We start from the raw sequence: 11,673 nt of genomic DNA, 5'->3' as shown, positions 1-11,673 counted from the left end.
GCAAGGAAAGATCAAGTTCGGTGAGTGTTCAAATATACATCTTTATAAGTAACAATAAATAACATCCGACTTGAATGAAATGCATGCCTAACTTCACTTTCCCTAGCCAAAAACTACCCTTTGCCTTTGTTTTCTCTTTAAATTTGAATCTCACCCTTTGGGTTTTCATGTTCCTTTTGTTATTTTCAGCCTCACGCCTCTCTCTTTCCAACTTACATTGGTCATCATACACTTCCTTAGGAGAAAGAGGTGTCAAAGTAACTTTTCTCCCATCCTTCATAAATGAGTACCTATTTAGAAAGCCATCATGGAGGGCCCTCGTATCAAATTCCCATGGCCTACCTAACAAGATATGGCCAGCATGCATTGGCACTACATCACATAGCGCCTCATCCGAATATCTACCAATTGTGAAAGGTACAACAACTTGCTTATTCACTTTGATCTCACCACAATTATTTAACCATAACAATTTATAAGGTCTAGTATGTGGAATTAGATTTAAACCCAATTTTTCAACCATTAAAGTGCTAGCAACATTTGTACAACTACCACCATCAATAATAACAAGACAAGTCTTACCTTGTACATGGTATCTTGTGTGGAAAATGTTGTCTCTTTGCTGCTCCAAGGTATCATCTTCCTTCATTTGAACACTTAGTGTGCGCCTAGCCACCAAGAGCTCACCTCCCATAGGACCCTCAATGCAATCATCGCTGCCGTCTTCCAATTGTGGAATCTCATCATCATTATCACTCTCTTCACTTGCTGTTTCAATCTCCCCATGGTCTCTAGCCACCATTGCACGCTTGTTTGGACATTGTGAAGCAATATGGCCGCATGACATTTGAAACACTTGATGTCTCTATTCTTTTCTTTGTTAATTTCGGTTTAGATGTGTCTTTGTTGCCTGAAATGCTTTTCCCTTTGTTGTCATTGGGAATAACCTTATCATCACCTTTCTTACCTCCTTTCCAAGAATTAGACCAATGTGGCCTCCCACTCCGAAGTGCCCTTATATTCAAACCTTCTTTGTCCTCTAGGTTTTAGTTGCTTTTCCACCTTAATTGCAAGGTGAACTAACTCCTCAAGCTCCACATAATGTTGCAACTCTACCCTATCGGCAATCTCCTTATTAAGCCCACCAATGAATCGTGCCATGGTAGCTTCTCTATCCTCATCCAAATCAGCCCTAGTCATGAGCATTTCCATCTCATATAAAAATCCTCAACACTCCTTGTACCTTGCCTCAAAGATTGGAGTCTTTGATGTAACTCCCTATGGTAATGTTCGGGTACAAAACGCCTTCTCATGATAGTTTTGAGTGCAATCCAACTACCAATAGGCTCTTCCATGTTCCTCCTCCTACTAACCACCAAGCTGATCTCACCAAACTATAGCATAGTCACTAAATTGGGTAACCACCAATTTCACCTTTTTCTCCTCCCCGAAAGTTATGGCAATCAAAGATAAGGTCAACTCGCTTTTCCCACTCCAAATATGCCTTCGGATCAGTTTTTCCCAAGAAGGTAGGAATACTAAGTTTGATACTACCTAAGTTCCTATCAACATCATCATAGTTCCCATAACCACCAAACTCACCACCAAAGTGTCCTCTACCTCTACCAAGATTTTGGTATCTCCTAGCTCCTCTACCCAGGGCCTCTACCAACCCCACCATAGGCTGCATTATCATACTCCTCAAAACCCTCATCAAAGTCATCCTCATTCACCCCAATTGGCTGCCCATGATTACCTTGCACATTCCCCCCTTCATCAAGCTTATTTCCCAGACCTCGGGCAAGTGCATTAATTTGGTCCATAATGGCTTGTTGATTGGTTGCCATTTCCCTTCGTTGGGCTGCCATGTCAAGTTGCAACCTCTCCATTTGCTCATTCATATTTCTTATGCTTCGTTGCACCCTCTCATTTTCATGCATTTGTCTTTGTGGGTATGCTTGGGTAGTTGGCACATTATTACCTCCACTAGAACCACTTGACATGCTGCAATAAGAGTTAGTATGCAATAAAAAAAAAATCGAAGGAAATTAAGGACCTCACTGACACTCCCTCACGTGTTTACTCTCAATTAATGGGGATTGTCACTCGTGTTTCGCACAATCAAGAATGATCACACAAGGCTGAAAACTCACACCACTCGACTTGTTTTCAAGGATTCTTATGTGAATCAATAACCACACATCAAGTTATTTCACTATGCTTGCAATGCACTAAGAATTATGATCTAAAAAGCTTAGTTGAGGCAAAGCATAAAAGTCAAGAAAATTAAACAATTAGTCACGCTTTCAATAAAATTAGGACTACAAACAAGCGAAAACTTCAAACGGATGCAAATGACATATGAAGAAACAATCTAGATGTAAGAAACAAGAAAGATGCGATTCGACTTGGAAATAGGAGAAGAAGGAACAAATTTAGGAAGCAAAAATCACAAAGAAGGTTGATCAAGAAAGAAGGTTACCTCTTTATGCTTTAAATGTGTCAAATCTGCCCAAACTCAAAAGACACACAAAGAGGAGAATAAATGAAGGACAAAAACGAATTTAGAGCTGAATCAATTCAAATAAGATGGTATGTATAGGGCTCAGTCATTGGAATTTAATGTCCCTTTGAATCTTCCCAAACGGCCACCAAATCCTTATTTATGTAGGATTGTGAAAATCTCCTAAACCTTTTAACAACCCTAATATCTATGTAATCACCCCAAGAACAATGATTTCCAATACCAAATACGTTTTTTCCACTAACAAAGACAATCAAACCAATCGGACCTATTCCTTTTTTTTGTTTTTTTTTTTTGCTAATTCGGATATGATATTTTTCTTTTCTTGTTTCGTTTTTTTTTTTTTTTGAATCGGAATCAAAAACTACAAGAATCAAGAACTAAACAATGTAGATCTCAAGAATACCAAGAATACTTCAAGAACAATATCAAGAACTCAAGGAAAACAAACAATAACTTAAAGAAAAGGGATAAATAACCTGATTTAAGAGCCAAAGCTCTGATACCAAATGTTAAGAACCTCCAAGGATTAGAACCACGAACCCTAATGATTAGGAACCCGTGAATTACTATCTTAGAAACCCAAGAACAAATTGAGTTCCAAAACCCAAGAACCGCTTAAATCAGATTGCAAGGTATGGTTGATCAAGATTAGAACCTAAAGAAAACTAAGTTCTTTAAACCCTAACCCTTAACACGCCACAAGGATAGATCAATTCCTTGATAAGTGGTTTATGCATTCAACAAGAATTCAAGAATTCAAGCAAATATGCAAAGGAAACAACTACTATAATTTTATCAAAATTCGAATTTTTTTAAAACACAACTTAAGGGGCGTTTTTATAGCCACCTAACATAATAAACCCTAGTAAAACTATTAACCCTAGCTGCCACATAAGAAAAATAGGCAATAACATTGTTCTGAACTTAAAGAAGAGATTTCAGCCCAAATATTAGCCCACATTAGTCTTCATGTATTTGGACTTGCAAAACATTAAATAAAGCCCATTCAGATGTGTCTTTACTTGGGCCTCCTAACATGACCAATTGGGCTTCCTTGACTAGCCCGATCTTGCATATAGCCAATTAAGGCTTCTTGTAGCTTCTTGGACCTTGACCTTGTAATTGGGCCTTGTAGCATGCTCAATGGATCCTTAGCTTTATCTTTGGTTTTCTTGTTGTCCTCTCCATCAAGTCCATCTTTAAGCTTGGCCATGTCCATATCACGTTCAGGTGAGAATTTTTCTGGTTTATCTACTATGTTTGACGATGATGCTTCTGTACAGGACGATTTCTTGAACATGGAGATGGAACCAGAAAAGGAAGAGGCGAACATAATTCCTTTGAAAGACTATCAGCGGGAATGTCACAGTTGATGATCTTTGAGTTGTAGTTAGAGGAATTGTTGGTAGATTTTCCACAAGTCCCTTCGATGATGGAAGATTAGCACGAGTTATCCAATGAAGAAGTCTTGGAGGAGCTTGAGTTTCTTCTAGCAAGTGAACCAAGCTAGGGACTGAAGAAAACCATCGACACTCCTGAAGAGATTGCCCAACCATCGATCCTTCCAATTGGTGAAACTCCAGCTTTCAAATTGGAAGAGGCCCCTACAGCATTATGACTACGTACAATTATACGAGGAGCGAGTTTTGGCCATCATACTGGCAGCTTACTTGATAGTCGGGAAGAGGAAGTCGACGATTATCCCTTTAAGCGGATACTGGAAGCCATTTGCTTGGAAGAAGGATGGATGGTCGTCGATCACGCCCGTTTGCTTTTCACCATGAGTCCAGCTAAGAAGACTCATCACATAAAAAAGAAGCGCTTTTGGGAGGCACCCCAAATTCTATTTTTCAATTTGAATACTTTACCCTTGCATTTTGAACTTAGTTGATTAGGTTTTATAGTTGGTTTTTGTTAAGTTTTATTTATGTTAAGTGTATGAGTTGACGACTTATTAGTTTTACAGGTGAGAAAGAGTGAGAAAGTGTTGAGAATCGCAACTTTTGCATTTTCTGAAGATCAACACGGGCGTGTTCCAGACCGTGTTCATTAACACGGCCCGTGTTCTAATTGAAGAAAATCAAACTAAGGTGAACACGTTCATAGAAGCTAACACGGGAATTTATGCCCTGCCGTGTCCACAACACGTCCCCGTGTCCAAGACCGTGTCCGTAACACGGGCATGTTCTCAGAAGTGGTAGGTCAGCACGTTTTTATTCGCTTAACATGGCCCGATATCCAGACTGTGTTCCTTAACACGGCCCTTGTTGGTTAACACGGGCGTGTTCCTCACACTGCCTATATATACCACTTCATTTCAAAATCTCCAAATTTTTTTTCCCCTTAGTTTTAGCAATTCTCTCCTCTCTTATTCTCTCACTTCTTATTCTTATTTCTCATTTCGAAGGCTTTGGATATTGCGTTTGTCAAGTAAGTACCCTCCAACTTCATTTTCCATTATTTTATTTTGATATTAGTTCGAATTTATGTTTTCTTTGTGTTTTAATTTTTTTTATTTTTTGTTTATTCCCTTATTTTATTATTTGGTGCATGCATTTACATTCATGTTTGTGCTTAATTTTCTTTAATATAGTTTATATACTTAACTTGCTCATATTTTCCATTTTTTCTTTTCTACCATTATTTATGATTATGATTAATTCCTTATTTTTCTCTTAATTATTATTGTCGGCCGCTAAACAATAGGCTCTGTCATAGAGAGTCGACTATGTTTGTGTCTGTTTTATATTAGCATGTTGGTTTGCCTTGTGATGGATTATGGCGAAGTAAATTCCATATGGATGAATTGCAACTTTAATTGGTTAGCATTGTTTGGCAGTGTTGTGGATTAAATTTTCTTTGCAGGACATTGAGCAGTTTAATTTTATCGAGTTAAATTGTTTGGTTTGTTCATTTTATGTCGTTATGCTGCCATAATTTTGTTGATCCTTAGTACTAAAAGTTTCCTTTTCAGGTACCACGTCCACCAGACGAGGATCAGGAGTTTACAAGAGGAGGCGGACTGATGGTTCCCCTTCCTCTCGATCGTCAGGCGCTGCACCAACTAGTTCAGACCAAATTAGACCACCGCAGTGCCATCGGTTCTTACTTTTCCAAGGGCAGCCCACCTTTGAGCAGAGATATCAATTGATGAGGCACAAAGATTTGGGAAAGGGGCATAGGATAGGCCCGGCCGACCGGAGACCGTCGGACTTGCAGTGCAGTCCATGCGATATCTTGAGGCGCCCCATTTCAATATTTCTTTGACATTGTTGAACCAATATATAGTGAGTTGGTGTGGAGTTTGCGGCACTTTCTTTCCGCAAAGCCAATTGTGGGACTTCCAACAACCGGGATGCGATCGATTTCGGACTAGCAAAGCGGACTTTCACGATGAGTGTCTGACGGTTTGGGGTACACTTAGGCTTGTGGTGAGGAGGATGCAGTCGGGGAGGTTCTGGTCGGCTGTATACACCGCTGGTGTGTCATATCCGTAGATGTGGGCGAGATTTTGATGACCTTTGAGGGATCTGATGCTAGCGATCAAGGCATCTAACTTGCTTGAGGGACTGCGGTACTTGCATGCATTACTGGCTAGGACCATTACTGGCAGAGGAGATAGCGGTGGTGTAGTTACCCAGCCGGACCTATTTATACTTTACAATATGCACCAGCACTAGTCCGTCGACATGGGATACTTATTGGCCAGACAGATCAGTGCCTTCTGCAACAACTCAAAGAAGGTATTTTTTTATTTTGGGACTTACATTACTCGACTTGCTAGGAGCTTAGGAGTTTTGGAGGAGGCGATATCACATCTGACAGAGCTGGGGGTGATGGAAACGTTGGGACTTCCCTAGATGGTTAGTATGGGGATGGTGACTCGTAGGCAGGGTCCGCTAGAACCGGAGTATAGGCCCGAGGAATGCTCTCTTGGTAGCACTCGGAGAGAGCGACTACCTTGCGAGCCCATGGTACACAGGATGTCCCACCTTCTTCTGATATTCTGGAGTCTTCCTCCAGACCGTCTACTTCAGCTCCTTCTGGGTCTTCTTTAGCTGTTTTAGGAGTCTCCCCAATTGAGTTTAGAGAGCTGCAGCTTAGAGTGCGAGAGGTTGGCGGAGGAGGCGTGACATTTCATTCAACAAGAGGCTTTTCAACGGGACCTTTTACGGTCGGTGAGTTTGAGCCGGATAATGGCTCGGTTTGAGAGGAATAGAGTGCATGCTTGATTGAAGCGGGGAGGTAGGTTAGAGGCCTCTATGGCCAATGACATGTTTGATGATATTTTTGCTACGGACTTTGCACTGCACATCCACGAGCCGGGTTCTAGAGCAGAGCCATTTTGACATCCCTCTAGCGGATGATCCAGCTGGCCCTCCCTCTCCGACTGAGCACCCTTCAACACAGCAGCCTGACGAGCCTACTATTGACACTGCTCCTGCTGATCTACCAGCTCCTACATGTGACACTACTTCCGATCCTCAGAGAGCAGCCACTCCACCACAGACCAGCCAGCGCCCTGATATACATGCTGATGCACCTCTTTTCATTGATTAAAGCCATTGGGTTTTCTTTACTATGTTGGCTTAATATTATATTGTTGGATTGTTTGAGTTAGTTTTGTATTCTTCTTGCTTTGAGTATTAATAAGATAATGCATTATTCATGAGATGTTGTGAATGTGGTGTTTAGATTGCTTTATGTGATTGAGAAGTCCATTTGGCAATTGGAATTTTGAATACTAAGAACTGGTTAATAATCACTTAGAGATAAGGATAATTAACTAGCCGGATTAAGAATGAAGAAAGCTTAATAGAGGCGAATTAAAGCTTAATGCTAATTTAAGAATCAATCGTTAGGAAGAGATTCCAACTTTAGGTTATTAAGTTTAGGAATTCGGTTATCTCGAAAGAGAAACTGAATTTAGTTAAGAATTCGTCCACGGGTAGCATAATTGGAGTCATTAATCCTTTATCTTTTGTTTGATTGCCAACTAGTTTAGGTTCCCTTTGGGTTTGCTTTCTTGTCTTGGTCATTTCATTTATCCATTTATTCCTACATCTTCCTTAGAACTTAGCTTGTAGCTATTAGTTAGTTTAGAAATTATTCATCATTCATTTTAGGTTAATATAACAAAGAACAAAGGAGTAACTCTGGGCTTTCACTTTCCCGAGGAATACGACCTTGATACTCGCCATTAGTGCTCAAGTGCTTCGATAGGTACACTGCCTTAGATTGTAGCTGCATAAATAGCAACCATCATTCTAATTATCATATTCAAATTCCAACATATTCATATTATCATATTCAAAATCTAGGATATTTATCTTATCAAATTCAAAACCTAATATATAATTCCCACCTAATGCATTTGCATTTATTTCTATAACATGCATATCATATAGATATGAGAAATGCATGAGATATGTATGGTATTAGTGCTAATGTTAAATAGAAGAATATTATAAATGTTACAATTAAGTCCATAATAAGAATTAGAAAGTTAAGGGATTGAGTTGATTAATAGCAAAAAATTAAGGGGTTAATTAAATCTAAAAAAATTATTAATATGATAGAAAAGGGGAAGAAGAAAGAAAATGTGGTAGTTCTTCTTCATTTTTCTTCTTCTTTCTTTCTTTCTTCTTCTTCTTCATAAAAAAGAAAACTGAATTTTCAAGTGGAATTTGGAGGTTTAGAATCCATTTTTATTTTAATCTTCATCTACAAAGGCTTTAGAGGTTTATTTGGTAAGTAGTTTTAATATTTTGTTGAATTGAGTTAGGGTTTAGAAGACATAGAATTCGAGTTCTAAAGACCTAGTTTTTCAGTCTTATTATTTTGGATCATATCTTGAGCTAGGAAGCTTTAAAAGGAGTGTTCTTTAATGATATAGAAACTTTAAAGAGTCACCTAAAACTTTTATTTCTTTAGCTCGATCTGAATCAGGCTCTATATTAGTATAATAAGAGAATACATTTTATTATTCAGTTTCCATCTTTGGTATGAGTAAGGTGGATTGTTTTGTAGGGATATTTCTCTATACACCTCCAATTGAAACAAAATTAGTTTTAAATTATATTAGACACATAAGGTTAGTGATCTGGAAAGTTTCATTATGAAATTTATTGTATAGAAGTTTTGGTGGATTTTTAAATTCACCCTATTAATTTTGTTATAGTTGGCAGCCACACATATGTAGATAGTTTAATGATGTTATCATTCTATATGAAATTCTATTAACTTTGGGTGTTTAAAAATAAGTGAATTATGATCTATTTCAGCTAAACCAATTTGGCATGAGGGTGACACCCAAGTAAGCTCAAGCAAAGGGAAGGGAGCAACAAAGGTAAGTGAATAACTTAATGTTCTATATGAATGTTGAATGGTGAATTCGAGTGTTGATGGGTGCTACTCGTGTTAGCTACAATCTAAGGCAGTGTACCTATCGATGCAGTCTAGCACTAATGGCGAGTATCAAGGTCGTATTCCTCGGGAAAGTGAAAGCCCAGAGTTAGTCCTTTGTCCTTTGTTATATTAACCTGAAATTAGCGATAAATAATTTCTAAACTAACTAATAGCTACAAGCTACGTCCTAAGGGAGATGCAAGAGTATTTGATAAACGAAATAATCAAGACAAGAAGACAAACCCAAAGGGAATCTAAACTAGTTGGCAATCAAACAAAAGATAAAGGATCAGTGAGTCTAATTATGCTACCCGTGGACGAATTCTTAGCGGTCGGTTTCTCTCGAGATAACCGAATTTCTAAACCTAATAACCTAAAGTTAGAATCTCTTCCTAACGATTGATTCTTAAATTAGCATTAAGCTTTAATCCGCCTCTATTAAGCTTTGTTAATTCTTAATCCGGCTGGTTAATTATCCTTATCTCTAAGCGATTATTAACCAATTCTTGCTCTTCAAAATTCCAATTGCCAAACGGATTTCTCAATCTCATAAAGCAATCTAAACATCACAATTCACAACGTCTCATGAATAATGCATTATCTTATTAATACTGAAAACAAGAAGAATACAAAACCAACTCAAACAATCCAACAATATAATATCAAGGCAACATAGTAAAGAAACCCCAATGGATTTAATTAATCTAGCTAATCATGTTCATTCTGAAAATACACAAGAATTCAATTACAACAATAAGCAAAGGTAAAGAAAACCCGATTACACCCTTGGATGAGAGTAAACAGCCTCAAATCTTTTTGGTCCAATTGAATCGATTCTTGTTCCTCTTGCTCGATTTGAAAATCAATCGACGAACCTCGCCCAATCTTCGATCTTTGAAGGGAATCTGATTGAAACCTTGATCCAAGTCTCCTTTTCTCTTAGTTTCAACTCAGAAAACCCTTAGGGATAGAAAAATTAGGGTTTTGGACGTTCTAACCCTTGCCTCCTCCCTTTTTTCCTCTCTTCGTTCTTTTAATTAATACCCCCTGTCGCCTCCAACACGGCCGTGTTAAGGACACGATCTGGTGTTCCTGGCCGTGTAACTCTCTGTGGTCGTGCTCCATAAGATCTACTTCTTCTTTGATGTCCAACACGGCCGTTTTTGTCCCCGTGTTAGTAACACGGCCTGTGTTTGTGACCGTGTTGAGAACACGGCTAGTGTTGAGACCAACACGGCCATGTTCAGCTTCCTCATGCTCGTACTTAGCTCGTTTCGGCAGCTTTGACGTCCAATTATGCTCCAATTCTTTCCTTTTTCATTCTTTGACTTCTTTTGGACCTAATGCACATAAACATACGTATAGGGTGAGTGTTGAGACCAATTCACATCCAAATGTCCATAAAATCAATCTTAAAAACCCCATTTAGATGTGTGTATTTTACGCACATCAAATAACCCCACACTTAGCTCATTGCTTATCCTCAAGCAATCAAAAGTAAAATAAGGAAAATAAGCCACTAAGGAACAATACTTAAACTGATAGACAAGCTAGAGAGCTCCTGCACATATCCTTAACAAGCATAAGTCAAACAAAAGAAAAGAAGCAATCAATTCAAGTATCACAACTAAGATGCCAATAATTCACACAATACTGTCTCAATGAAATTATTCAGAACCAACTCCTCACCAGATTCACTCTAAATCACTCAAAGTGTTTAAAGGGTAGTGTTTAATCGCTCAATGCATCAACTACTGCCTTACTTACTATATGCTTGCTCTTAAATTCTACTCCTACCACTTATGGAGAGTCAACAACTATGTCAAGAGGTCTTTATAAAGGTTGTAATGGGGATTAGGTAAGGGTAGGTAAATTTGGTCAGAGTTGAACCTATAGTGTTCTGCAATGAAATACATGACCTGCACACAAGTCATAATAATAACAAGGGGTAAACAATGGATAGTAGTCCAAGGTGGGAAATAGGAATCAAGTCAAAATGTTTAGCTCACTTACTTTCTTTCTTTTCATCACCTTTCCCTCTTATTCTTCTTTTTATATATTTTTCTTCTTTCTTTTTTTTCTTTTTTTTTTTTTTTTTTCATAAGGGAAGAACATTCACATAATAGAGTGAATTTCTTTTTGGATTGAAGTAAGCTGCTACAAGATTCCAAAGCTATTCCCAAGATAAAAATTCCCAATAAAAACAACTCATGTGCAAAATCATAACCGAAAGCAGAATTAAACTAAGTGGTAATGGAATATAATAGAAAATGGTGAAAGAGGGGGTTATCTACAAAATCAATAAACAAATGAAGGCTACTTGGCTAGAATGAAAAACCTAAGTGCCTCTATCATACCAAAGTATTAAACTTTCGTTGTGGCCCTCATAAGTATTACCGAGCAAGTTCTAAATGTAAAGACAATAATCGGCACTCTCAACTAGAAATAAATACAAGCATATAAAGTGTATGCTGACAATTTAGGCTCAATTTCTCACAGTGTGCTTTTGAGTAGGTTCCAAACAAAAATCATTAAAACAGAATTAAATAAACCAAAGCAACTTAGTGCAAAACTCAAACTAATTATCTTACATTCTTCCGCAAAACTCAACACTATCGGTTTTACCCGATCACATGGACATAAACAAGATTTTAAAAGCAATTTAACAGTAAGAGCATCGAAACAAAGTGAAAAATTTTCAAAATTTTACAAAAAATTGCACAAAGAATAAACAAATA

This window comes from Ricinus communis, chromosome 9 (assembly GCF_019578655.1).
Source record: "Ricinus communis isolate WT05 ecotype wild-type chromosome 9, ASM1957865v1, whole genome shotgun sequence".
Classification (NCBI taxonomy): Eukaryota; Viridiplantae; Streptophyta; class Magnoliopsida; order Malpighiales; family Euphorbiaceae; genus Ricinus; species Ricinus communis.
This window is presented reverse-complemented; position numbering follows the sequence as displayed.